Source organism: Rhinopithecus roxellana, chromosome 2 (genome assembly GCF_007565055.1).
Source record: "Rhinopithecus roxellana isolate Shanxi Qingling chromosome 2, ASM756505v1, whole genome shotgun sequence".
Lineage (NCBI taxonomy): Eukaryota > Metazoa > Chordata > Mammalia > Primates > Cercopithecidae > Rhinopithecus > Rhinopithecus roxellana.
In genome coordinates, this window is record NC_044550.1 from 92,422,027 (window position 1) to 92,447,438 (window position 25,412).

General features: G+C 35.7%; 1 pseudogene; it reads left to right on the top strand.

Annotated features, from left to right (window-relative positions):
• The first annotated feature begins 11,157 nt into the window (after positions 1-11,157).
• The window catches only part of LOC104672213, a 176,756-nt pseudogene continuing 162,501 nt past the window's right edge, over positions 11,158-25,412 (top strand).

A 25,412-nucleotide genomic window follows, 5' to 3' on the forward strand; every position in this document is an offset into this window, starting at 1 on the left:
GGAGACGGAGAAATAGAATGAATCGATTCAACCATTCTTGAAAACATCTCCCATCCTTTTGATCTTCCTGGCTAAACTTTGCTGCCTCTCACTGCCGTTTGGTTATTTGAACGCACACGTATGTGGTGTTCCTACTCCTTTCCCTGGTTCACGGAGCCGCTGGAGGGAGTCGCTGCTGCAGAAACTTGCCTGGAAGAAAAAAAAAAAAAAAAATCTTGAGCAGCGAAAGGAAACGTGAAAGCTTGCAGCACTAGCCATCATTTCTAAACAGAACCTTAAAAAAAAAAAATTACGCGTGCTCCATAGTATATATTATACTTCATATTCGTTCCGATAAAACCTACAGAACCTTTCCTATTCATTATCATGATTTAAATATATCCTCAAACTGTATAGACTTGGAGATTCCACAGTAAAAAATAATAATAATAATAATAATAAAAAGTGAAAGTTCTCAGCTTCAACTTCCACTGCCAAAATTCTGAAGGTTATGCAATATTTATTATGTCTACTATATCAATTGTTCTATGAAAAATGGAGTATGCTGGAAGCATTACATAGCCTTTAGCAATTCTCTCAGTATTTGTGATATTGCTTGTCCCAGTGAAGCTCTAGCGGCCTTGAAGGCAAGAGAAAGGGGGCCTGTCATGCCAAATTCCACAGACTGCTTAAACTTATAAACAAACACTTTCAGTGAACTGAAGTAATCAATCATCCAGAAGGGTGATTATTCACATTCCATGCACGTGTCCCACCTACAGTTACCATTACTTACTTGGACAGAAAAGTGGGTATCTAAAACTAAGCTTAATTTTCTTAAGTTGGATAAAGCATGTTTAATAAAAAAGATTGTTTATTCAAAAAATGTCATAGCATTTCACACATCGTTTTCCATCAGAATGCATACATACTGATATGTGTCATCATATTCCAGGAGTCTGATAGCATCTAGCACTGGATCCACTCACAAGCCTTTTCAGGGACTCTATTAAAATGAATACACTTGTTTATTCTTCTATCAGGAAAAATAATGAATTTTATTTTCTGTGATATTAAGAAGTTATTTGAGGAAATCTATTTACTTTGTGGGCCCATACCCCCAAACTCCTTCTTTCTAGTTACTTAAAAAATAAAAGATAACAGAGGAAAAAAACTATGGTATTTTTGCTTGAAGGAAGGAACATTTTTTTTTTTTTTTTATTCTGATTCACAGCCGCATAAACCTTTCTCTGTGGCTTTATTCCAGAAATTACCCATTTCTTTTCTGAACGTACAATCCCTCGTACTATTTCCCCAACACACCCTGACTGTAAGTTTCACATTTTGGGTAATCTGCAATGTTTTTGTTTTCTCAGACAACTACTGATTTTACATTTACAAGTGTCAAATGCCATGACTTTTTGCACAGTTACACACGCATGTATTATGAGTTCTTCCATTCTCAAAGTCATTTTAATAATGGTGGCAGACACCATGATATGACAGGAAAGATGATCTGTGGGGGCAGATGGGTGTTGCACAATTGTAATTACAATGGAGCCAACTGAATAACTTGAACTTAGGCTGGCTATGGCGCACATGATATGCCTCTTTTGGGAACATCACATAGCACACTTTGGTCTGCTTCATGCCAATGTGCTGAAATGTCAGAGAAATCTTGATAGTTCATTTTAGCAATGCAGAGAGTACATGACATATGCTTATAAAATTCCACCAAGACCTATGTTGTTTGGATAATGGACACTATTTTTCAGTTTACTCCAGTGATCATAATGTTTTGGGCTATGAATTCAATTAAAGCAGTCATAATATTGAAAAGCCTGAGGGAATAAAACTGGAAAACAAATCTTCCTTTCAAAGATGGAAAGGAAAGCCAAATCGTTTTCTCGTTTTTTCACTGTCTTTAAAAAGAAAGAAAGAAAGAAAGAAAGAAAGAAAGAAAGAAAGAAAGAAAGAAAGAAAGAAAGAAAGAAAGAAAGAAAGAAAGAAAATATAAGGAAATAGCTATTTTGGCGAGCATGAACAAACATGAATACACGCAGAAAACATTGAGAATATTCTCCTAGGGGATTCTTGATTTTGTACTGCCGTAAATGGCAATGTGACTGAGGGCAAGCTATTTAAACCTTTTCATCACACTCATCATTTTTAAAATATGTAGGTTATCCTGCTGTCTCCAAAACTCATTACATGCTTGTCATTCTGTAATTTTATATTAGACTTCAAAACTTCAGAAATTTTTATATTACAATTCAAAATTTTATATTAGAATTTAAAATCTTAAGAACTTTTCCCTAAGTGAAATAAACTGGCATCTGGTTACTAAGTCTGTGAAAAGAATATCTTCATATAATTCGGTTGGGAGGTATGGAGAGGCTAAGATCAACTATGAGTCTAAGAGAGGCCAAAAAAAATAAATTTTATCCACCCAGGCTGGAACTAAAAGAAGGCAAAATAGGCCTGTTAAAGCATTCATTTATTATATAAGCATATTGCAATAATCTCTCATCTAATCACAGATATAATTACTGTTCAGGATATTTAAAGTAATTGTAAAGCAACAATAAAATTTAAGGCATGCGGAAGAGGTTAGATGGATTTTCAGTTGCAAATTGGCACTGGAAAGATGACTAAAAATTAAGCAAATATGCTTAAGGAAAAGTTATTTAAAGCTGGATGACCAAAATCTACTGAAGGATTTTAATTTAGTTAATTTACATGAACATATTAGAATGTAATACACAGAAATTATGAAGCACATTGTAATGTTGTCTTGCGAATGTGGATATTTGGGGCTTCTGTAGTGTCATCAAATTTTACAAGCTCCTTTTCAAATTATAATTATTTTAATGTATTTGTAGTACCTTAGAATTATAAATACTCTAAGGATAATAACAGTGTATGTTTTGTTAATATTTCTTTTTGAGTCAATTATAAGAAGGTTTGCTAGTAATTGAGAACATGCTTATTTTGAAAAGCAAAGATGCACTTTTTCCTAGGTAATTTTCATGCTTACTTTTTGGGGATCAAAATAAAGCAGGGCCAGAAAAAAAAGGGATAGCTATAAATAACCGGTTTTTTTTTTTATATAAAAGAGAGTGAAATGATTCAACATAAGCATTAATGTGATTAAGATAGAGATCCCAACATCCCTGAAATGTGAGCTTATACATGATTGTGCTTTCTCCTGATAATGCATACGTACATAAGGTTTTTTAAAGAGTAGATGCTGCATTTAACCATTAGATCTTATGAACCAATCATGTGGCTAAAAACTAATTTATGCTCTTTCTTTTTAACCTTTTTTATAGTGATTCCAAATTTTATATACATATATGTTTCTTCTTTACTTCTACTACTTTCTTACTTTCCTACTTTCTATCTCTTGCTCCCTTGGGGCCTTTTGTGCTCTCCATCTACATTTTATTTCATTTTAATGTTCTATTTAAAATGTCTATTAGGTATATGTTTACTGTGGTAAAGGACATTTAAATATGGTATTTTGTTATTGAATGAAATGTTGATACAATACATTTATATTAAATTTCGTAGCTAATTCCAAACTGTGACCTTAAACACATTATATGTGTGCGTGTGTGTGTGTGTGTGTGCGCGCGTGTAGGTAGGATATACTAAAGAGAATTTTCAAATATGTTTTCTTAAAATTATGGAAATAAAATTTGAAATATATGAATTAAAAACTCACTACTAATAAATAAAGCTGCAAATTAAAGAACACTATTTCCTTATGCACACACATGTATTTGATCAAAGCAGTAATTACAATTTTCATGAGATTATATCAGTTTAATTTTAAATCTCAATCTCAATTAGTTTAATTGGGATTATTTGAAATCTCAATATATGCTAAAATTGAGATTGTGTTGTTTTTCATTTTCTCTATTATACATAACAACATAGGCATTTTGGTGACTTTGGATAAGATTGTTAAATTTAATCAAGACTACTGTGAAAGGCCTTTTCTTGCTAGTATTTACATTAACACACAGAAACATACACTAAGAGAGACAATTTTTATCATTTGTAATTATAAATTCACCACCAAAATGGCACATTTCATATGGTAGCGAACTTTTTCAGAAATACCGCCTAAAAGTTGACTTTAACTCTTTGCTATTCTACTCCTCAAATTATCAGATTAATGCACATATAAACTTTTAATTCTCACTGTGTAAACAGGCTTCTCAAATTCTACAAGAACCAGGACAAATGTGTAGTATGAATAAAAGTTATAGGTTTAAGAAATTGTTTGATATCAATATTTATTGAGGTAATATTAATTGGAGAAAGGTAGAACATAGTTTAATAAATGCTGCTTAACTGGAAAGCTGAAGCCCACCACATTTAATACAGAAACCTAGGTTTGCCTTTAAGTAATAGATTTGCTCATTGTCATCAATAATTTGGGGTCAAAATGAATTCAGAATTATAGTAGCTGGCCACTTAAAGAACCACTGCATAATCAAAGGATGTACCATGAATCCTGAGGGTGCAAAGACAAATAAACCTATTTTATTCTCCATAATAAATATAGATTCTTAATGTTATAAGTTTCATCTTCTCAACTGAAGGGAATTAAAACCCACTCTTTATATAGCCACATTGTGGGGAATGGACATTAAGATACGGATTTAGCAGACTCAGGTTTGTGTTAGCTATTCTAGTTTTTATGCATTTTCATTTTTTTTATTTAGTTGTCAATTTCATAGACACACTCATCCTGGTTTCCAAGTAATACTACTGTGAGTTTCCTCCTAAAGCTGTATTTTGCCTTTCTGTTTTGGCTTGGTAAAAATGTTTGCTTTTCCCACACTAGTAAACAATGAGAACTAACTTTCAATAAGAGCGAGAGCATCGATCAACGTGTCCATGCACAGAGTTTTCAAGCTCATATGAATGGATTAAAAAATTGCTCTATAAAGGTATAGATTGAAATAATGAATTGATTAAAAAATTTAATAAGTATAATTAAACTGAATTAAAAATTATTATTATAGAGCGATGTATCCTCACAATTTCACATATCCTCCTTAGGGATGTTAGATGTGGACATAAACCTATAAGTAAATAATTTGTTCCTCTGCTTAGGAAAAAGCATCTGAGTGTAATTTTTTATAAACTAAACTTGGCAAGATGAGAACATAGTTTTATTTTGCTAGATTTATATAACAAACATATTTAAGTATCCTTTATTTTCTATGAATTAAGTTAACTCTTAAAAAAATCTAGAAGTGGTAACCATAATTAAAATATAATCCATTAATAGGACTTTAAGTACACTCTACTACTATCAATATTGTAGAAAAAAGATTGAAGTTACAGTAAAAGCAGAAAACCCTAAAAGTATTAGCTAATTCAAGAAATACTTTACAACACAATCTTATCTGCTTCTGTGATTAAATTAACCTTAGAATTACATTTATGTACCACAGTAATAAATAATATTGTTGACTGCATTTAGAAAATTAGAAATAATCAAATATGTGAATCAGATGTATTGTTACCTTCATTGTATTAATAGATGTTCAAATCAATTCACTCAGTTTTCCTTTCTTTTTTCTATTACTTTAATAGAATAGAAATAAGTACTTCGTGAGGCAGTTTAAAGTTCAGTAATATCAAGAGTCTTTGGAATCTGAAACTATGTGCTATTTCTTAATTGAACCATGAAAAAAAAAGCATGAGACTTGCTGATGTTCAAATAGTTCTTGTGTTTAGGAGAGCTCTTAGGGCATCTATTGGCCTATGTTGGTATTGCATATGAGAATTTCAGTTCTCACAACTTGAGTTATATTTGCCCACAGAGATTAAAATACGTGCTGCTTGCTGATTAATACATTTATGTTGGAAAACCGTAATAGCTGTTGTTGAATTTAAAGTATTAAGCAAATGCATAAAACACTTATGGCATGGGAGGTGGTCTTACAAGCGTTTCGATATCGGCTATTTCAACATTTAAAAATTGTATGTTAATTATTTTTTAGAATTTAATATGTCACTGCTCATATTAGTTGCTTCACCATTTTACCTACACGTCTGAATTTTTTTTTTTTTTTTTTAGACGGAGTCTCGCTGTGTCGCCCAGGCTGGAGTACAATGACGCCATCTCGGCTCACTGCAAGCTCCGCCTCCCGGGTTCACACCATTCTCCCTTCTCAGCCTCCCGAGTAGCTGGGACTACAGGCGCCCGCCACCACGCCCGGCTAATTTTGTTTTTGTATTTTTAGTACAGACGGGGTTTCACAATATTAGCCAGGGTAGTCTCGATCTCCTGACCTGGTGATCCACCCGCCTTGGCCTCCCAAAGTGCTGGGATTCCAGGCGTGAGCCACCGCACCCGGCCACACTTCTGAATTTTTATAGGAGAGACAAAATACCTGTTCTTTCAGCTTGCAAAAGAAGTACACACAGTAACATGCTTTACATTATAGTCTTTGACAGCAGAATGTAAAAGGACATAGAGAACATAGCTTCTTGAGTTCAGAAATATCATAATGTGTAAGGAAATATAATGTTACTAATGAAAATAACCTGCATATTTGTCCACACAGAAAAATAATATTTCCCCAAGTATCACAGGTACTTTCTAAGGAAAAAAAAAAAGCACAACTATGAGAAAGGATGGAGAAAAATCTGAAATTTAAGTTCTTGCATCTGTATGTGAAAAATAAACAAATATTGTAGGCATGTAATAATACATAAATTAATAATTCTATGAGTAAACTTCTATTATAGGATAAGTAAGTCATAAATGAAAAGTATTAGAAATATAGAGAAAGTATAGCAGGTCAAAATTAGTAAAGTCTCAGGTACGAAGTGATACATCCTCAAAGTGAAGTAAAGAAAAGTTTGCCAAAGTGAGAAATTACTACCGATTTTCTCTTACACTTTTTAACCTTTCCTATACAGAAGATCCTTCGAAACCAAATGACCCAAAGTAACTGTTCCAGTTTTTGAACCCAAGAATAGCACTAGAACTGTTAGGGAGGAAATGTGGTAAGGGACCCAACAGAAATGTTTATGTTACTTTTCTTAAAATCTCACTTTTAAAATGTTGATTGCTGTTGTTTGTTGATATTATGCAGAAATTATTTGAATTTAAATAAGCAAACACTGTTGAAAAAGAAACATGAAAACAATTCTATGTAGCAGATTAGCATTTCACAATATACTTCTTCTGTATTTATCACGGCTGCTTACCGCGTCATGGCCACTCTACACCTGTGCACATATTTGAATAATGCTTTGATCTCCAGTGGTTGAGTAAGTCATGTGCCCACTTCTGTACAAAGAATTGTGAGTGGAAGTGACACAAGTCACTTTTGGGTTGAGAATTTAGCTGTTAATGCAAGATCCTGCAACTCCTATCTCTGTCAAAGTAATTGGCACCAATTGAAATAGTGACTGCTTAGACAGAATGGGCTCCTGAAGGACAACTATGAACCAAGAGGCTTTTGCTGACCCATTATAAACACAAAGCATGAGCAAGAAATAAACCTTGATTGTTTTAGGTCACTGAAATGTGAAATTTGTTTAAGGCCACTGAGATTTGAAGTTGGTTGGTCTGTTGCCACAGCATAAATAGATTAAAGACATTGATACGTTTCAACAATGGCACTAATTTTGAAATAGTTGTGTATGCACTAGTTGTTCACCAACACCTTAGTTTCACGTTTTCTGAGTTCTCTAGCTTCTTACATGATAGATCACACTGATCTCCTAAGATAAAGGCTTATTTATTCTATACGTTTCATATTTACCTGGAATCAGATAAAATGAATCTCATCTTTTAACTACCCTCTTTCCTCCTGTGCATGTTTGAATCACATTCTCTTTGGAACATAGTGGTTATCTAGATGACTGAATTTCAGCACTTAGCCTCAATATTTTTCTTTAAAAATTTTTATTTCCATGGATTATTGGAGAACAGGTGGTGTTTGGTTACATGAGCAAGTTTTTTAGTGGCGATCTGTGAAATTTTGGTGCTCCCATCACTCAAGCAGTATACACGGCCCCCTATTTGTAGTCTTTTATTCCTCACCCCCTTCCTGCTTTCACCCTGAATCCCCAAAGTCCATTGTGTCATTCTTATGCCCTCGCATCCTCATAGCTTAGCTCCTACTTATGAGTGAGAACATATGATGTTTGGTTTTCCATTCCTGAGTTACTTAACTTAGAATAATAGTCTCCAATCTCATCCAGGTTGCTGCAAATGCCATTAATTCATTCATTTTTATGGCTGAGCAGTATTCCATCATGTATCTGTATGTATATAAATATATATAAAAATATAAAAATATATATGCTTATATACTTATATAAATATATGTATATATACATATATAAATATATATATATAAATATATATACACACACACAGCAGTGTCTTTATCCACTCGTTGATTGATAGGCATTTGTGTTGGTTGCACGTTTTTGAAATTGTGAATTGTGCTGCTATAAACATACATGCATAAGTATCTTTTTATTATAATGACTTATTTTCCTCTGGGTAGATACCCAGGGATAGCTGGATCAAATGGTAGTTCTACTTTTAGTTCCTTAAGAAATCTCCACACTGTTTTCCATTGCTTCTTTAGGGTAGTGAGTTGATCCAATTTTGTCAAATCCTACTGCTCTTTTCCAAGACTTGAACTAGTCCTAAATTGTTATGACAAACTATTTAACACATATATAAGGAATTTCATTCAGAGTTCTAAGAAAAGTCATAAAGAAGGGAACTAGCTTTAAATGAGAAAATATGTGGCATCAGACACTACTAGGTCCTTTAAATCTGTTATTTCTTTTATCACTCACTATGATTTCATGAGCTTTTTATTGCTATAATTGGTTTACAGTTAAAGGAATGCAGAGAAGTTAATTAAGTTACCCAATGTGGAGGATCAAGAAAGTGAAAGACACCAGGATTAATCCCAGCCTTTCTAATTCAAAACATCTTTTCACTTACCAACATAGCATGTCTCTATAACCCTTTGTATTTTAAAGTTGTTTGTTGAGATATAATAAAAAGAGTAAGAAGACTACCAATTTTATTTACAGAAACAAGGGATTACTTTACAAAAGAGAAAATGTCCTTACAGGCACAGGAAAAAATAAAAAAGAAATGGGCTATGGAAGAGCTAGTTTTATGGTTTATAAAGTAATCCAGTATATAAAACATAAGCTCCATGAGGTTCAAGGAAGAGAGTCAAAAGAAACAACAAGAGTTTCTTTTTAAAACATTGTCTCCAATAATTATCTTCATTTTCTCCTCTTGCATTTACTTCTCTATGTATTCTCCCTTTAAAGTGTCTGCTCCAAGCATTCTTTAGAATCTGCTCTAGTCAAATAGTTCTGTTTCAATAAATCTCAAGGACACCTTTTCTTTCTTGAGTTCTCAGAATCATTTAACACTGTTGACCACTCCTGCTTTGAAACACATTGTTCATTTGGCATCTATGATATTACACCTCCTGCTTTGATTAAATTGCCTGATTATTTTCAGTTTTGTTTCTTTATTTTTTTCTTTACTTTCTCTCCTTTCCCTTTTTTCTCTTATTTTTTCTTTCTTTCTTTCTTTCTTTCTTTCTTTCTTCTTTCTTTCTTTCTTTCTTTCTTTCTTTCTTTCTTTCTTTCTTTCTTTCTTCTTTCTTTCTTTCTTCTTCTTTCTTTCTTTCTTTCTCTCTCTCTTTCTCTCTCTCTCTCTCTCTCTCTCTTTCTTTCTTTCTTTCTTTCTTTCTTTCTTTCTTTCTTTCATTCTTTCTGTCTGTCTTGACACATTTGCCTCTGCCTATTGATACATTGTTTCTCAGAGATTGGATCACAACTCTTATTTTATTCTACATATTGCCTTGGAATTCTTGTCTTCTCATTTCACAACTGTCTATATTTTGTTGACTTTTTTGGTGCTACATACTCATATGCCTCATTGACCAACTTTAATGAAATTATTCTCAGGCACCTCCAACCCAACATGTCTGTCCCAAATTGAATCCATGTATCTTACTGAAATATTTGCCTTTCAGATTCCTTTTCTTATTGAATGGCACCTACATCTATTAGAATTAAAGTTTAAGACCTTACTGTATTTGTAATTTTTTTTTTGCATTTTGGCTTAGATGTCACATTTTAAAATTCCTGACCTAAATTCTGGATGCTTAATAATGTATTCCAATATTATGGTCAATTATACCTTCAATTTTCCCCAAATTATCATATTCATTTCATTATATAATTACATATTTAAGCATGTAGCCTGTTTCCTACACTGTAAGCTCCATGAAGGTAGGTATCATGAGAAATTTCATTATTGGATCTTGAACATTAACTCACACTGATCTCACAGCATAGAGTCAATAGTTAATGATAGTTGTATTAAATATACTAGATTACACAAGTTCAAGAATTTGAGAGTTTCCACAAGATGACTTTTAACAGAGGAGTCAGATTGTGCACACTGAAGATGGGGTAGAAGGGCAGGATGAAATAATAGGTATGGAGCTGAAGTAAAAATATAGTAGTCACTCTGAAGATAATAAGAGAGATGACAAAGGCAGTGATTATCACCAGTATATATAAACAAAGAACAATTCAGGAAAAACAACAGCAATTCCTCACTGAAGTTTCAAAACAAATCACACAACTCTATGGAAGTTAATTTTAATAAGGTTAATAATATCTCTCATGAAATTTTTTTTCAAAATCAAGAGTTATTGTATTGAGTATTTTATGTAGTAGGATGATCTGTTAAGTGGTGAAATTATGACTAAACAACAATCTGGAAGAAGTCTTGGGAAAGGAACAGGGAAGAAGGAGGAGGAAATCAAAGTTTCTGATGATAATGAGGAGGAGGAGAAATAAGGGAAAACAGGTAAAAGAACAAGAAGAAGGAGGAGGAGGAGGAAAGAAGAAGGAGGAGAAGGAGGAAAGAATAAGAAGGAGGAGGAGAGGAGGAAGAGAGGAAGAGGAGGAGAGGAAGAGGAGGAGAAGGAAGAGAAAGAAGAAGGGAGGAGGAGGAGAGGAAGAGGAGGAGAAGGAGAGAGAAGAAGGCAAAGTAAGTGAAGACGGCAGAATACGAGAGTGAAGCTATAGACGAAGACGATGAGGAGGAGGGAGGAGAAAGAGACGGAAGGAAGCGCGATGGGCCGACCTAAAGAAGTTCCGTCGACAGACCTCCGACGCCTCAGGAAACTTCCTGAGTACGAGGAGAAAAAGGAAGGAGAGCTCGAATAAGCCAAGATCCAGAAGAAGACGAAGCAGAAAAGAAGAGGAAGAAGAAGAAGAACAAGAAAGAAGAGGAAGAGGAAGAAGAAGAAAAAGAAGAGAAGAAGAAGAAGAAGAAGAGGAAGAGAAGAGGAAGAAGAAGAAGAAGAAGAAGAAGAAGAAGAAGAAGAAGAAGAAGAAGAAAGAAGAGGAAGAGGAAGAAGAAGAAAGAAGAGGAAGAGGAAGAAGAAAAGAAATGCTATTCAATAAATGGTACTGGGAAACGTGGCTAACCATATGCAGAAGAATGAAACTGGACCACTATCTCTCATCGTATTCAAAAATTAACTCAAGATGGATTAAAGATCTAAATGTGAGACCTAAAATATTAAAATCCTAGAAGAAAACCTGGAACCAACTCCTCTGCATATCAGCCTATGCAAAGAATTTATGACGAATACCCCAAAAGCAAATGCAACAAAACCAGAAATAGACAAATGAAATTTAATTAAACTAAAAAGTTTCCTCACAACAAAGAAATACTTAACAGAGCAAACAGACGACACACAGAACAGGAGAAAACTTTCCCAATGATACATCTGTAAAAGGACTAATATTTACAATCTATAAGTAACTCAAACAACTCAACATAAAAATCAAACAACCTCATTAAAAACTGGACAAAGCAGGAATTTGAAATCAGCCTGGCCAACATAGTGAAACCCTGTCTCTACTAAAAATACAAAAATTAGCCAGGCCTGTAGTTCCACCTACTTGGGAGACTGAGGCAGGAGAATCACTTGAACCCGGGAGGTGGAGGTTGCAGTGAGCTGAGATCCGCCATTGCACTCCAGCTTGGGCAACAGAGTGAGACTTTGTCTAAAAAACAAACAAAACAAAACAAAACCTAGACAAAGGACATAAACAGACATTTATCAAAAGAATTACAAGTGGTCAGGGGCAGAGCAAGATGGCCGAATAGGAACAGCTGCAGTCTCCAACTCCCAGTGCGAGCGACACAGAAGACGGGTGCTTTCTGCATTTTCAACTGAGGTACTGGGGTCATCTCACTAGGGAGTGCCCGACAATTGGTGCTGGTCAGCTGCTGCAGCCCGAGCAGTGAGAGCTGAAGCAGGGTGAGGCATCGTCTCACCTGGGAAGCGCAAGGTGGAAGGGAATCCCTTTTCCTAGCCAGAGGAACTGAGACACAAAACACCTGGAACATCGGGTAAATCCCACCCCAATATTGCGCTTTAAGCAAACGGGCACACCAGGAGATTATATCCCACACCTGGCCGGGAAGGTCCCACGGCCACGGAGCCTCCCTCATTGCTAGCACAGCAGTCTGCGATCTAACCGCAAGGCAGCAGCGAGGCTTGGGGAGGGGCGCCCGCCATTGCTGAGGCTTAAGTTGGTAAACCAAGCCACTGGGAAGCTCGAACTGGGTGGAGCTCACAGCAGCTCAAGGAAACCTGCCTGTCTCTGTAGACTCCACCTCTGGGGACAGGGCACAGCTAAACAACAACAACAAAAAAAGCAGCAGAAACCTCTGCAGATGCAAACGACTCTGTCTGACAGCTTTGAAGAGAGCAGTGGATCTCCCCACATGGAGGTTGAGATCTGAGAAGTGACAGACTGCCTGCTCAAGTGGGTCCCTGATCCCTGAGTAGCCTAACTGGGAGACATCCCCCACTAGGGGCAGTCTGACACCCCACACCTCACAGGGTGGAGTACACCCCTGACAGGAAGCTTCCAAAGTAAGAATCAGACAGGTACACTCGCTGTTCAGCAATATTCTATCTTCTGCAACCTCTGCTGCTGATACCCAGGGAAACAGGGTCTGGAGTGGACCTCAAGCAATCTCCAACAGACCTGCAGCTGAGGGTCCTGATTGTTAGAAGGAAAACTATCAAACAGGAAGGACACCTATACCAAAATCCCATCAGTACGTCACCATCATCAAAGACCAGAGGCAGATAAAACCACAAAGATGGGGAAAAAGCAGGGCAGAGAAGCTGGAAATTCAAAAAATAAGAGCACATCTCCCCCTGCAAAGGAGCGCAGCTCATCGCCAGCAACGGATCGAAGCTGGTCAGAGAATGACTTTGACGAGATGAGAGAAGAAGGCTTCAGTCCATCAAACTTCTCAGAGCTAAAGGAGGAATTACATACCCAGCGCAAAGAAACTAAAAATCTTGAAAAAAGAGTGGAAGAATTGACAGCTAGTATAATTAATGCAGAGAAGGTCATAAACGAAATGACAGAGATAAAAACCATCACATGAGAAATACGTGACAAATGCACAAGCTTTAGGAACCGACTCGATCAACTGGAAGAAAGAGTATCAGCAATTGAGGATCGAATGAATGAAACGAAGCGAGAAGAGAAACCAAAAGAAAAAAGAAGAAAAAGAAATGAACAAAGCCTGCAAGAAGTATGGGATTATGTAAAAAGACCAAATCTACATCTGATTGGGGTGCCTGAAAGTGAGGGGGAAAATGGAACCAAGTTGGAAAACACTCTTCAGGATATCATCCAGGAGAACTTCCCCAACCTAGTAGGGCAGGCCAACATTCAAATTCAGGAAATACAGAGAACACCACAAAGATACTCCTCCAGAAGAGCAACTCCAAGACACATAATTGCCAGATTCACCAAAGCTGAAATGAAGGAAAAAATCTTAAGGGCAGCCAAAGAGAAAGGTCGGGTTACCCACAAAGGGAAGCCCATCAGACTAACAGCAGACCTCTCGGCAGAAACTCTACAAGCCAGAAGAGAGTGGGGGCCAATATTCAACATTCTTAAGGAAAAGAATTTTAAACCCAGAATTTCATATCCAGCCAAACTAAGTTTCATAAGTGAAGGAGAAATAAAATCCTTTACAGATAAACAAATGCTTAGAGATTTTGTCACCACCAGGCATGCCTTACAAGAAACCCTGAAGGAAGCCCTAAACATGGCAAGGAAGAACCGGTACCAGCCATTGCAAAAACATGCCAAAATGTAAAGACCATAGAGGCTAGGAAGAAACGGCATCAAATAACGAGCAAAATAACCAGTTAATATCATAATGGCAGGATCAAGTTCACACATAACCATATTAACCTTAAATGTAAATGGACTAAATGGTCCAATTAAAAGACACAGACTGGCAAACTGGATAAAGAGTCAAGACCCATCAGTCTGCTGTATTCAGGAGACCCATCTCACATGCAGAGACATACATAGGCTCAAAATAAAGGGATGGAGGAAGATCTACCAAGCAAATGGAGAACAAAAAAAAGCAGGGATTGCAATACTAGTCACAGATAAAATAGACTTTAAACCATCAATGATCAAAGGAGACAAAGAAGGCCATTACATAATGGTAAAGGGATCAATTCAACAGGAAGAGCTAACTCTCCTAAATATATATGCACCCAATACAGGAGCACCCAGATTCATAAAGCAAGTCCTTAGAGACTTACAAAGAGACTTAGACTCCCATACAATAAAAATGGGAGACTTCAACACTCCACTGTCAACATTAGACAGATCAACAAGACAGAAAGTTAACAAGGATATCCAGGAATTGAACTCATCTCTGCACCAAGTGGACCTAAAAGACATCTATAGAACTCTCCACCACAAATCAACAGAATATACATTCTTCTCAGCACCACATCGCACTTATTCCAAAATTGACCACATAATTGGAAGTAAAGCACTCCTCAGCAAATGTAAAAGAACAGAAATTATAACAAACTGTCTCTCAGACCACAGTGCAATCAAACTAGAACTCAGGACTAAGAAACAATCAAAACCGCTCAACTACATGGAAACTGAACAACCTGCTCCTGAATGACTAGTTGGTACATAACGAAATGAAGGCAGAAATAAAGATGTTCTTTGAAACCAATGAGAACAAAGATACAACTTACCAGAATCCCTGGGACACATTTAAAGCAGTGTGTAGAGGGAAATTTATAGCACTAAATGCCCACAAGAAAAAGCAGGAAAGATCTAAAATTGACACTCTAACATCACAATTAAAAGAACTAGAGCGGCAAGAGCAAACACATTCAAAAGCTAGCAGAAGGCTAGAAATAACTAAGATCAGAGCAGAACTGAAGGAGATAGAGACACAAAAAACCCTCCAAAAAATCAATGAATCCAGGAGTTGGTTTTTTGAAAAGATCAACAAAATTGACAGACCGCTAGCAAGACTAATAAAGAAGAAAAGAGAGAAGAATCAAATAGACCCAATAAAAAATGATAAAGGGGATATCACCACCGACCCCACAGAAATACAAACTACCATCAGAGAATACTATAAACACCTTTACGCAAATCAACTAGAAAAGCTAGAAGAAATGGATAATTTCCTGGACACTTACACTCTCCCAAGACTAAACCAGGAAGAAGTTGAATCCCTAAATAGACCAACAGCAGGCTCTGAAATTGAGGCAATGATTAATAGCCTACCAACCAAAAAAAGTCCAGGACCAGATGGATTCACAGCTGAATTCTACCAGAGGTACAAGGAGGAGCTGGTACCATTCCTTCTGAAACTATTCCAATCAATAGAAAAAGAGGGAATCCTCCCTAACTCATTTTATGAGGCCAACATCATCCTGATACCAAAGCCTGGCAGAGACACAACAAAAAAAGAGAATTTTAGACCAATATCCCTGATGAACATCGATGCAAAAATCCTCAATAAAATACTGGCAAACCGGATTCAACAGCACATCAAAAAGCTTATCCACCATGATCAAGTGGGCTTCATCCCTGGAATGCAAGGCTGGTTGAACATTCGCAAATCAATAAACATAATCCAGCATATAAACAGAACCAAAGACAAGAACCACATGATTATCTCAATAGATGCAGAAAAGGCTTTTGACAAAATTCAACAGCCTTCATGCTAAAAACGCTCAATAAATTCGGTATTGATGGAACGTACCTCAAAATAATAAGAGCTATTTATGACAAACCCACAGCCAATATCATACTGAATGGGCAAAAACTGGAAAAATTCCCTTTGAAATCTGGCACAAGACAGGGATGCCCTCTCTCACCACTCCTATTCAACATAGTGTTGGAAGTTCTGGCTAGGGCAATCAGGCAAGAGAAAGAAATCAAGGGTGTTCAGTTAGGAAAAGAAGAAGTCAAATTATCCCTGTTTGCAAATGACATGACTGTATATTTAGAAAACCCCATTGTCTCAGGCCAAAATCTCCTTAAGCTGATAAGCAACTTCAGCAATGTCTCAGGATACAAAATTAATGTGCAAAAATCACAAGCATTCTTATACACCAGTAACAGACAAACAGAGAGCCAAATCATGAATGAACTTCCATTCACAATTGCTTCAAAGGGAATAAAATACCTAGGAATCCAACGTACAAGGGATGTAAAGGACCTCTTCAAGGAGATCTACAAACCACTGCTCAGTGAAATCAAAGAGGACACAAACAAATGGAAGAACATACCATGCTCATGGATAGGAAGAATCAATACCGTGAAAATGGCCATACTGCCCAAGGTTATTTATAGATTGCAATGCCATCCCCATCAAGCTACCAATGAGTTTCTTCACAGAATTGGAAAAAACTGCTTTAAAGTTCATATGGAACCAAAAAAGAGCCCGCATTTCCAAGACAATCCTAAGTCAAAAGAACAAAGCTGGAGGCATCACGCTACCCGACTTCAAACTATACTACAAGGCTACAGTAACAAAAACAGCATGGTAGTGGTACCAAAACAGAGCTATAGACCAATGGAACAGAACAGACTCCTCAGAAATAATACCACACATCTACAGCCATCTGATCTTTGACAAACCTGAGAGAAACAAGAAATGGGGAAAGGATTCCCTATTTAATAAATGGTGCTGGGAAAATTGGCTAGCCATAAGTAGAAAGCTGAGACTGGATCCTTTCCTTACTCCTTATACGAAAATTAATTCAAGATGGATTAGAGACTTAAATGTTAGACCTAATACCATAAAAACCCTAGAAGAAAACCTAGGTAGTACCATTCAGGACATAGGCATGGGCAAGGACTTCATGTCTAAAACACCAAAAGCAATGGCAGCAAAAGCCAAAATTGACAAATGGGATCTAATTAAACTAAAGAGCTTCTGCACAGCAAAAGAAACTACCATCAGAGTGAACAGGCAACCTACAGAATGGGAGAAAAGTTTTGCAATCTACTCATCTGACAAAGAGCTGATATCCAGAACCTACAAAGAACTCAAACAAATTTACAGGAAAAAAACAACCCCATCAAAAAGTGGGCAAAGGATATGAACAGACATTTCTCAAAAGAAGACATTCATACAGCCAACAGACACATGAAAAAATGCTCATCATCACTCGCCATCAGAGAAATGCAAATCAAAACCACAATGAGATACCATCTCACACCAGTTAGAATGGCAATCATTAAAAAGTCAGGAAACAACAGGTGCTGGAGAGGATGTGGAGAAATAGGAACACTTTTACACTGTTGGTGGGAGTGTAAACTAGTTCAACCATTATGGAAAACAGTATGGCGATTCCTCAAGGATCTAGAACTAGAAGTACCATATGACCCAGCCATCCCACTACTGGGTATATACCCAAAGAATTATAAATCATGCTGCTATAAAGACACATGCACACGTATGTTTATTGCAGCACTATTCACAATAGCAAAGACTTGGAATCAACCCAAATGTCCATCTGTGACAGACTGGATTAAGAAAATGTGGCACATATACACCATGGAATACTATGCAGCCATAAAAAAGGATGAGTTTGCATCCTTTGTAGGGACATGGATGCAGCTGGAAACCATCATTCTTAGCAAACTATCACAAGAACAGAAAACCAAACACCGCATGTTCTCACTCATAGGTGGGAACTGAACAATGTGATCACTTGGACTCGGGAAGGGGAACATCACACACCGGGGCCTATCATGGGGAGGGGGGAGGGGGGAGGGATTGCATTGGGAGTTATACCTGATATAAATGACGAATTGATGGGTACTGACGAGTTGATGGGTGCAGCACACCAACATGGGACAAGTATACATATGTAACAAACCTGCACGTTATGCACATGTACCCTAGAACTTAAAGTATAATAATAATAATTAAAAAAAAAAAAAGAATTACAAGTGGTCAACAAACACATGAAAAAATGCTTAGTATTATTAATCATTAGAAAAATGCAAATTAAAGCCACACTGAGATACCATCTTATACCAGTCAGAATGGTTATTATCAAAAAGACAAAACATAACAGATTTTGGCATGGATTTGGAGAAAAGAGAATGCTTGTTCACTTTTAGAGAAGTTTAGATTTGTTCAATGTCTATGAGAGAACCGTATGGAGATATCTCGAAGGAGTAAAAATAGAGCTACCATTCAACCCAGCAATCCAACTACTGGGTGTCTACTCAACGTAAAATAAATTATTATATAAAAGAGACACCTGCATTCATTTGTTTATCAAAGCAGTATTCACAATAGCAAAGTTATAAAACCAAGCCAAGTGTCCATCAGTTGTTGATTGGATAAAGAAAATATTGTGGGCCGGGCGCTGTGGCTCAAGCCTGTAATTCCAGCACTTTGGGAGGCCGAGACGGGTGGATCACGAGGTCAGGAGATCGAGACCATCCTGGCTAGCACGGTGAAACCCCGTCTCTACTAAAAAATACAAAAAACTAGCCAGGCGAGGTGGTGGGCGCCTGTAGTCCCAGCTACTCGGGAGGCTGAGGCAGGAGAATGGCGTAAACCCAGGAGGCGGAGCTTGCAGTGAGCTGAGATCCGGCCACTGCACTCCAGCCTGGGCGACAGAGCGAGACTCCGTCTCAAAAAAATAAAAAAAAAAGAAAAAAGAAAATATTGTGTATATACTCCATGAAATGCTATGTAGCCATGAAAAGAATGAAATTATGTCCTTTGCAGCAACATAGATGGAGCTGGAGCCATGATTCTAAATGAAATAACTTAGAAGCAGAAAATCCAAAACCCACATCTTCTCACTGATATGTGGGAGCTAAACAATGGGTGCACATTGACATGAAGATGAAAATAATACACACTAGAGACTCCGAAGTGTGGAAGGCTCGGAGGAGGGTGAGGATTGAAAGATTAACTATTGGATACAATACTTGGGCGATGTGTACACTAGAAGCCCAATTCTCAATATTATGCAATATACCCAGCTAACAAAAATGCATATGATGTAACCCCTGAATTAAAACAAACAAACAAACAAAAACTCCACCACCACCAAGAACAGAATAACATTTAAGGACTTACTATTTTCCACTAAGTTAAGGAAAAACTCCTGGTGTTGCCCCAAGTCCTCACTAACTTCTCATGCAATTAAAATTGGACAGCACAAATTTGGCTAAACTTTGTAAGCTTATTTTCTCACTGTTACACACCTTAGTCCAACCTACCATCATCTATGGCCTCATCTACTATATTAGTAATTTAATTGATCTCTTTACTTTCTTTATTACTTCCATTAAACTGTTTTCTACACATCAGCTATAGTTTCTTAAATGTCAAATTATGTCCTTTCTTTGCTAAAATTTGACATTTCATTTGGTATTTTTACCATTTTCCCGTATCCTTTTACTATGAGGTATTCACATCTTTAATATCACATTCCATTCATTCTGTCTCTTCACTGGATTCCAATCATTGTAATCCTCTTTGAACATACTCCTGATGTTTGTTCTTCCAAAATTGTTTCTACAGACTTCCCCATGGATAACACCATAGCATTTAATTCTCTGAAGTGGCTTTTCCTGCCTACCAATACACCGTACCACAAATTCTTAGCCATTACGTTCATGCTGCTTCTTCAGCTAATGATACATGAATGTCTGAAATTATGTGTGGCTGATGCAAAAGTAATTGTGGTTTTTGCCATTACTTTCAAAGGCAAAAACTGCAATTACTTTTGCACCAACATAATATTATTTATTTATTCATTTGTTAAATGCTACATCATTGAGTGTAAGGCTCAACTTCTTCACACCTGTATTCTGAATGCTTAGAGAACTGTCCATAATATAAGTGATCAATATATATTTACTGAATAAATACATTAATGAACTTGGAAATGCATTAATTTACTATTCCTTTTAGCCTTTTAAGATTCTATTCATTTTTTAAAGAGCACATTAAGTGTTATTTCTTTCACAGAGCTTTATCTATCTGCAAACTGATTGTGATACTTTCTTTTAATCACTCTAGAATTATATCATTATGTTAATTCTGATTTTAAAGATTTTTTCAATTCCTCTGTCTAATCACTAGATAGTGATAACTTCAGAGAAAACAGCTAAAGTTTATGAGCTTAATATCTATAATGTAATGTGAATTTCTGGCTCACAGTAAATACATAATCTAGAAGCATGGATATTTACTTATTTATGTCTTTGCTCTCTATCTACTTATTTGTTGTCTATCTCAGAATGAGAGTTTGGACTTATTTTTTATTCAATCCTATATCCTCATCTCCTACTCAGAAACTGGCAAGTAGAAGAAACCCAATAGATAACTACTGAAAGAAAGAATATATAAATATTGTTTCACTAAATATAACATTCTGTAAAATATTCCTAAACCTTGTCAGTGAGAATCTTAGTATTATCATTTGTTAAATGTATTCTAAGCTTGCTATATCTTCACTAGTCATTTTAAATGTCTATTCTATCAAGCAATGTCTTAGCATTACTAGAATTTTAATTATTCCTAATTTTATCTGAAAATAGTTAATTTAATATTTTATAAATATTTACAAAAATATATATGTCAAGTTCTAGGTGTAGTGTGATTAGAAAATTTGTTATCTGAGAGTAAGCAATGTATACTGTGATTTATACGTTTCTTTTTTTTTTTTTGAGACGGAGTCTCGCTCTGTCACCCGGGCTGGAGTGCAGTGGCCAGATCTCAGCTCACTGCAAGCTCCGCCTTCCGGGTTCACGCCATTCTCCTGCCTCAGCCTCCCAGTAGCTGGGACTACAGGCGCCCGCCACCTCGCCCGGCTAGTTTTTTTTGTGTTTATTAGTAGAGAGGGGGTTTCACCGTGTTAGCCAGGATGGTCTCGATCTCCTGACCTCGTGATCCACCCGTCTTGGCCTCCCAAAGTGCTGGGATTACAGGTTTGAGCCACCGCGCCCAGCCTATACGTTTCAACTTTCTAACAGTGACTTAGGTGTCTCAGCTTACTCTGTAAAGCACTTGGTAGATTCTTAGTCTATACTTATCCTTGCTAAATGTAAGAGAGAGATGTAAACAAGGGTAACTTAGGGATAGGTTGGTGCAAAAGTAATTGTGGTTTTTGCCTAATATTTCTACCTAATATTTTACCTAAGTAAACCGTGGCAAATAGGATAAATATTTTGTACCATAGGGTTTAAATACTATGTACAAATTCCACTTATTTTACCTAAAAATAGAGATCAAAGTAATTTAATTATTGTAGAAAAAGATTTTAGAACAAATATAATATAGGTGGGATACATTAAAAACAATCATATCTAAATTATCCTCAATGGTGCATAGCAATTATGAGTAACAATACAGTGTTACTAAATTGTTTCATAAAACCTTAGCCCAAAGAGTTTTATAGCATCACTTATTTTACAGAATGCTGCTTAAATTACTGAAAATAGTTCTATGAGGACATTTTATACTGAATAAATAAAAGCATTTTGTTAGCCAGTGAAATATAAGAAAGAAATTAAAAGTTATAAACAAAGAGAAATAACACATTTTAAAATGCATCTTGAAGATTAATATGTTCTATTGGCTACGTTTACTATTTGAGCATAAAATATCAAGACTAGTAAAGAAAATTTATGAAAAACGTTAAAATAATCAGATGCCTTAGACTTATGCAACAACTCAGTGCACACATAATGCAATGTTTCGTTTGGTTATTTATGTATTTTTACTTCAAATCATGCCCTGCTACTGGCACACTGTTTTATGCTGACTCTGATCAAGTGACAAGGTTCACTTAGCTACACAATAGATGTCCCAGAATAATCGTAGGTGACTTCACAAAGCTGCTTCTTCAGTTTCAGTTTAAAGATAACCTGCCTTATTACCTATCTTCATGTTCAATTAATGGTTCCAGTTCCCTTGTTTCATTATCATTTTAACATTTAATCAATCCTAATTAAACCAGAGCTGAAGATTCTCAACATACTCCACCTAATCTATTACAGAAGTTCATAATTTTTTCCTACAAATGTTCATTGCATTTGCTCCAACTTAACACTTTCATAAAATTCTTTGACAAAGATGGATTATTGGATAGTAATTCAACTTTAACTGTGTTTCAAGCCCATTTTTCTAAATATAAAAAGAAGATATTGCCAATGGATTTGCTTCTAAATTAAACGTGTATATCTTCCTGATATAGACACATAAATTAGATTAACGAATATAGTCATGTTAGTTAAGCTAAAATAAGCAAGTTGTAGATTTTAGTGGAAGAGGTTGATATGAAATGTATAGAAGAAATTTCATCATGTATTTATCACTTTAATCATTAAAGAAATATGTCTTGAGAATCTCCTTTGGGTTGGATGTTGTAATAGTTATTGGGAATATAGTAGACAAATATAAAAGAAAGCAAGTGATGGCTAGAACATGGATAAATTGGAACCCTTGTGCACTGTTGGTGGAAATGTAAAATGGTGCAGCTGCTATGGAAAACACTATGGAGATTCCTCAAAAAATTAAAAATAGAATTACTATGTGATCCAGCCATTCTATTTTAAAGTATATACTAAAAAGAATTGAAAGCAGATCTCAAATAAATAATTGCATATTCATGTTTATTACAGCACTATTCACATAGCCAAGATGTGGAAATAAACCCAATGGCCATCAATGGATGAATCAATTTTTAAAAAGCAGCATGTACATACAATGGAATATTATTCACCGTTTAAAATAAAGGAAATCCTGTCAAACATTACAGCATGGATGAACTGTGAGGACATTATGCTAAGTGAAATTCATTACACTAAGTGAAATAAGTCACTCGCAGAGAGACATAGACTGTATGATTCCATTTATATGAGGTATCTAAACTACTTAAACTCAGAGAAACAGAAGGTAGAATGATAGTTGCCAATGGCTGGGGGAAGAGAAAATGGAGCGTTGCTATTCAATGAGTGCAGTTTCAGATTTTCAAGATGGAAATGTTTCAAAGATCTGCTACACAACAATGTACATAGAGTTAACACTACTGTGTCACAAATTAAAATGATTCAAATGATAATTTTTGCATAGTTTTCTTTAACGTATAATTTTAAAGAGGTTCATGCTCAAGTTTATCCCCATCTTAGAGATGCAAACTGATATTTTAAAGTATAGTAACTAGGAAGGGGCAAAACTGGGATTCACATCCGCCTACCACAATCTAACAACCTTGATTTTTCCACCTTCTGTACTGGTAGCTTCAATCTTTTTTCTCCAAGAAAAAAGTCCAGGTTTATAGGTACCTGTATTGTAGCAGAAACTTTTGCAGATGGCAAATATATGCTTATTAGTGATGAATCACCGGCACACAGATTTGAGGATCACAAGTAATTTTCAACCTCGTAAGTTGAAGAAGCTGGTGACATTGGTACATTCTCTGCTCTGGTGAAGACTGATTCCTAAATACAGGCAAATAGATGTAAGATTTTGATGGATCTGTGTATGAGGACTTAAGAACAATGTAAGCAACTATAAGATCAAAGCAACTCCTAATGTAAATTATTGGGTAATAAAAAGTCATGTATCCGAAGTTTAGCATCATCTTCCTCATATCAGACTCTGTTTTGTCAATTTAACATTCATTCTTTCCATTAATTTTTTCTCAATCTAACATATAATTTATCTGATTCTCCAACTTACCTATCTTCATTTCTTCTCTGTCTTTTGCTCCATAAAGTTATAAAGTTATATTTTCCTTTTGGTCCAAGATTGTAGCTTTCTGTCTCTCTCCTGATTCAACCATGACTTTGATGGACTCCTGACCTTAATTTTAGCATCCCACTATTGCTCACACAACCTTGTTATCTGGAGATTTCCCCCTCTGCATTCACACATGCTCATTCTCCTGTTTCCCTGAGCATAGTATTGAAACAAGCAAACATAGGAAATGGCCATATAATGATGGGTATCCTCTAGGAATTAGGACACTCCTATTGTCATTACAAATATTTAGGCTGCAAACACCTTTCCTTTTTCATAATGCCAAAAAATGATATGTAGCATCAACATTTTTGGCAAAACCGAGTCTGAAGCTAACACCTCTTTCTTCTTTTTATTATTCCTAAATATACAACTATAATGCAATTAAGTATTTATTTTTAAGATATTGAATGTCTTGGAAGAACAATATTATATAACATGTATTATCATCTATTTAATCCCCCAAGAAATCTTATTACCAAAAAATGGAAAAGAGTATGCATTAGGGTGCTAGCTTGTTTAATTTCTTTTTCTTTCTTTCTTTCTTTCTTTCTTTCTTTCTTTCTTTCTTTCTTTCTTTCTTTCTTTCTTTCTTTCTTTCTTTCTTTCTTTCTTTCTTTCTTTCTTTCTTTCTTTCTTTCTTTCTTTCTTTCTTTCTTTCTTTCTTTCTTTCTTTCTTGCATTAGGATGATTTTTACTTCGACTTCTACTCCACACACATTTCTGTCAGTATAAGTCACCTCTTCTACTCTCTGATACAGTTCTCCTGTTTTTAACCTAACTGGAACAATTACTTACCCTTTGAGAAGTATCATATTCCATCAAAACTCTTGGCATTGCCCTCCTTCTCATATTTGTCAGACTACTGCCATGTTAAAACTGAATTATACAATTGTTAGCACATGTTTTATGTTTGCTAAATGATTGATTCTCTGTTTAATGTATTTTGCAAGGAATGTCTTAATAATGAGAAAGGTGAATAAGAATTGTAACACTGATATTACATGGATGCTTCCCATTAGTCCATCAGTGTATGGTTATGCAAAAATAACTGAGGAATGGAATTTATATAATATAAATATCTCTAAGACAGAAGAATTTTTATTCATGTGGCTAAAATCACACTTCTTTGTCTACTCCAAAATTGCATAAATTTTGTTTTGGGAATTCATAAAATTTGGTTAAGCAATTTAGAACTTAAACCAAGGGAAATTCTTTTATA